The sequence below is a fragment of the Pempheris klunzingeri genome, chromosome 4, assembly GCF_042242105.1.
Source record: "Pempheris klunzingeri isolate RE-2024b chromosome 4, fPemKlu1.hap1, whole genome shotgun sequence".
Classification (NCBI taxonomy): domain Eukaryota; kingdom Metazoa; phylum Chordata; class Actinopteri; order Acropomatiformes; family Pempheridae; genus Pempheris; species Pempheris klunzingeri.
The window spans coordinates 933239-938238 of NC_092015.1; positions in this window are offsets into that span (position 1 = coordinate 933239).

The following is a 5000-nucleotide window of genomic DNA, read 5'->3' on the forward strand; positions in this document are numbered from 1 at the left end:
TGTGACGTGTTGTAAATAAACGTTGTTGAGTGTTTTCTTTAAAGCCAAGTGATTATAAAAGCCCCCGGGTGTTTCTAGAAATAAAAATGGCTTCCAGTGAAATTCAGTTACCATGAAAATGAAGGATGAAATGAGTTTTAATAATTAATTCAGTTATTTCATAAATGTCTGGTTCATTTACATGTTTAACACGATGTATTAAACCTGCAGTTCTTCTTTGAGCCACCAGGAGGCGACAGATCAAACTCTGCATGTTGCTGTGGACCAATGGGAGTGCAGCGTCTGTAGCCAGATGATGGCGCTAAAATAACGAAGAAGAAGCTGAAGAAACTAATGTTCACCTCACGGAACTCCACTTTGATCAGTCGATCACTTTTGTTGCTGCGTTTCTCATGTGAATAAACAAAATGATGGGAGAGCAGGGGCTAATGTTTATGCTAACTGAGGCTAATTCTTGTGTTATTTATGCTAACTGGAGCTAGTGCTTGTGCTAACTGGGGCTAATGTTTATGCTAACTGGGGTTAATGTTTATGCTAACTGGAGCTAGTGCTTGTGCTAACTGGGGCTAATGTTTATGCTAACTGGGGTTAATGTTTATGCTAACTGGAGCTAGTGCTTGTGCTAACTGGGGCTAATGTCTATGCTAACTGGAGCTAGTGCTTGTGCTAACTGGGGTTAATGTTTATGCTAACTGGAGCTAGTGCTTGTGCTAACTGGAGCTAGTGCTTGTGCTAACTGGGACCAATGCTTGTGCTAACAGGGGCTAATGTTTATGCTAACGGGGGTTAATGTTTATGCTAACTGGGGTTACTGTTTATGCTAACTGGAGCTAGTGCTTGTGCTAACTGGGACCAATGCTTGTGTTGTTTATGCTAACTGGAGCTAGTGCTTGTGCTAACAGGGGCTAATGCTTGTGCTAACTGTGGCTAATTCTTGTGTTGTTTATGCTAACTGGAGCTAGTGCTTGTGCTAACAGGGGCTAATGCTCTGTGGTAAACCAAAGCTTTCTGACAGACCAATTTTTCGCACAACTTGAATATTTTCAACTCGCAGAACTGGCAAATCTTCTCTTTTGCATCACCTGCTGTGATTTGGCATCTTTTGACGTCTACTCACGTCTTAACATAATCTGACAAAGAGTGGAGGCTACAAGAACCCTGAGGACGTAAAAACTGAAGGAAAGAAGTCAACTACGACTCCCAGGGTGCACTGCACGAACAAACATCCCATCACAGAGCTTCACATACAGATTATTTAGTTCAAAACCATCAACTAAAGTGATGAATTAGTCTTTTTGTTCATATTTCACACAGACAGGTCCTGTTTTCTGTCCTGGTTCAGGTCTTGTCTGAGCCGCCTGGTGACCCCACAGTCATCTCTCATCACGTTTTAATGGAGGGAAACCAAATCCAGGCGACGCCTCCAGAGACGCATCGGACTCTTTACAGGAAGGAGAAATATATATCAAAGTTCAGCCTGTGATGAATTAAAAAAGACTTCTGATTATTTCAGTCAGAACGAACTCCGGCTTTGCTGTTGAACATGAACATTTCAATTTCCTCTTCTTACTGCAGACACACACACATTTCCATTTTATGCTTCTTAAATTACCAACAGCAGCAGCAACATTAAAGGGTGACGCTAGCACTTTTAAACCTGGGTCCTCTCTGTCCACATCCTGGTGTGTGAGTGACTGGTAGGTAGTAAAAGTGTTGGAACTGGTCCAGTAGATCACCTCAGCCAGCAGACACCAAACGGGCTGCAATGGCTGCAACGTGATCCTTTGGGACAACTGCACCTGATCACAGTAGGTCCACTAAAAGAGCTTGTTTGATCCACTGACAGGCTCAGAGTGTTATTCTAAGTGTGTGACAGCATCATGGAAAGGATCCCTACAGAGAGAGACCTGGAAGATCCTTTTGGTTTAACCACAAACAGCACACACACCAGACTACATTCACTAAAACAGGGATTTTAGAGAACAGGACACAGGAGCTGCTGCTCTGCTGCTGCCTCCATCAGTCAGTGTGTTTGTGTTGTTGTGTGTTAAAGAAATATTGTGTTGGATCTGAACAAACTTTTTAAAACACCAAAGTCACACAACAACACAAACAAACATGCTGCAGCGGACCAGCAGCTCCTGTGTTCCATGAGGTAAAATAACTGTTTTTGTCAATGGAGTCTGGTAGCTTTGACAGGAGCGATATAACAGCTGTTTCTGGTTCTGACGGTTGGTGTTCTGGTGGTGTTTGCCGGGTCGTTGACCTCCAGAGCTTCAGTGGCTCCGTCTGTTGAGGCGCCTTTGAGCAAGGCAGCAATCCCTAAACCTCCAGCAGGGGGCACTACTGCTGTAGAGCTGGCAACCTGATCAATCATGAAGTCCAGGGTGTGGTGTGTGTGTGTGTGTGTGTGTGTGTGTGTGTGTGTGTGTGTGTGTGTGTGTGTGTGTGTGCTGGGGGGTCGACAGTGGGGGGGAGGAAGAGGAAAAGATGACCATTTCCTGCTGCAGCTAGAAAATAAAACAAACAGGAAACAAGGAGCAGAACTCTCCGAGCTCAACGAGGAGCAAGTGGAGACGAGTAGAAACCAGTAGAATCAGACAGAACCACAGAACCACGTACAGGCAGGAGGAACCGGAGAACATCAGACGTAGAACATAGAACCCATAAAGAGCAGAGGAGGAAGGAACCTGAGGACGAAACATCTGGAGGAACATCAGGAGGAAACGAACTGTGGAGTTAAAACAACCTGCAAACCAGACCCTGACCTGGACCTACTGACACACACACACACACACACACACACACACACACACACAGACACACACACACACACACACACACACTGTGGCAGAGATGTCACAGTGTTGAGGAGAAATCGTGGATTATTTTATTCAACAAAAACAGAAGAAAAAGGTAAGAACTGCTGATTAAATGTGTGAGTGTGTGTGTGTGTGTGTGTGTGTGTGTGTGTGTGTGTGTGTGTGTGTGTGTGATGGCCTCATTTTTTAATCACCTTATTTATGCAGCACATTTAAAATCTGTCTCATGATGACAGGAAATAATACATTAATCCCATAATACATAATGTTATATAATCCTAGAAAACCAAATAAAAACAATCAGCTGTTATATCGCTTTCCTCAAACACACCAGACTCCACTGACAAAAATAGTCATTTTACCGAACAGAGCTGCCGGTCTGCTGCTGCCTCCATGTGTTAGTTTGTTTGTGTTATTATGTGTTAAACAGATATTCTGTTGGACCCAAAGACCCTTTTAAACACCAAAGTCACACAATAACACACACAAGCTAACTGACCGAGGCAGCGGTAGAGCAGCAGCTCCTACATAAAATGACTGCTTTTGTCAATGGAGTCTGGTGTGTTTGAAGAGAGCCCAAAGTCTTGGTGGCGTGGGGTTTATTAAAATTATAGATTATAATCAGAGGATGTTGTGTTGGTTTATTGATGCGTTTAGATAATCAATGACATCATGTGCAGCTTTCTGATGTGTTTGAGTTACTGTGTTGTTTCTGTTGTTAGTGTCACTGAGTTTAATGGTGTCAACAGGTGTTTTTTTTCTTATTGTTGTTTTTCATTGAAAGTTTAAAAGTAAAGAGTAAAAGCTTCTTTTCTAGTCATGCATGTTACTCAGTTATCCAGTATGTAGAGTAGCCATTCCTCTACAACAGTTGATATATTATTATACAACAGAACCTTTGGCAGCAACTTCAGGTGCTGCTCCTGAGAGTGTTTTACCTTTACTGTCGCTCCAACAGTGAAATGAAATATCCGCCCTTGAGTGTACAAATAAAGATTAGAATGAAAAGACAGACAGAAAAGTGTTTGTGAGGACACCAGATGTGAACAACACTCCTTTTGTGGGGACCCGTCCTCAGCTCTCAGTAGAAAAACCAGGTCCCCACAAAGTCCTTAAAGATGAATCTCCAGGGAGTGAGTGTAAGTGGAGGCAGCGCCCTGAGTGTGTGTGTGTGTGTGTGTGTGTGTGTGTGTGGCAGCTGGACTCACAGTGAAGCTGCTGACAGACTGAGGCGAGTCCTGCAGGTCCAGATGCTGATTCTGGCTCCAGACTTCAGCTTTTCAGACGTGATCATATTTTGTCTTTACAACAACTTTCACATCATTAATCTTCATTTATATTCAGAGCAGCGCAAAGTGATTCCTTCGGCTCTCCTGCGCCGCTTCCAGGAGGTCAGATATCAGCGTTTGTTCTGGTTTCTAAGAAAATTCATGTGGGACTTTTTTTTTAGCATGTTTGTGCAGAGTGTGCTGAATTAGAGTTAGTGTCCAGAGCTTTCAACCACGAGTGATCGTCTTTTACATTCAAGCCTGAGAAATCACATGGATCTCATTAAAGGCAGGACCTGGGTCTGTGTAAAGAAGCGTCCTCTGATTGGTCGGTATCAGTCTATAAAGAAGCGTCCTCTGATTGGTCGGTATCAGTCTGTATAAAGAAGCGTCCTCTGATTGGTCGGTATCAGTCTATAAAGAAGCGTCCTCTGATTGGTCGGTATCAGTCTGTAAAGAAGCGTCCTCTGATTGGTCGGTATCAGTCTGTAAAGAAGCGTCCTCTGATTGGTCGGTATCAGTCTGTAAAGAAGTGTCCTCTGATTGGTCGGTATCAGTCTGTAAAGAAGCGTCCTCTGATTGGTCGGTATCAGTCTGTATAAAGAAGCGTCCTCTGATTGGTCGGTATCAGTCTGTATAAAGAAGCGTCCTCTGATTGGTCGGTATCAGTCTATAAAGAAGCGTCCTCTGATTGGTCGGTATCAGTCTGTATAAAGAAGCGTCCTCTGATTGGTCGGTATCAGTCTATAAAGAAGCGTCCTCTGATTGGTCGGTATCAGTCTGTATAAAGAAGCGTCCTCTGATTGGTCGGTATCAGTCTGTAAAGAAACGTCCTCTGATTGGTCGGTATCAGTCTGTATAAAGAAGCGTCCTCTGATTGGTCGGTATCAGTCTGTATAAAGAAGCGTCC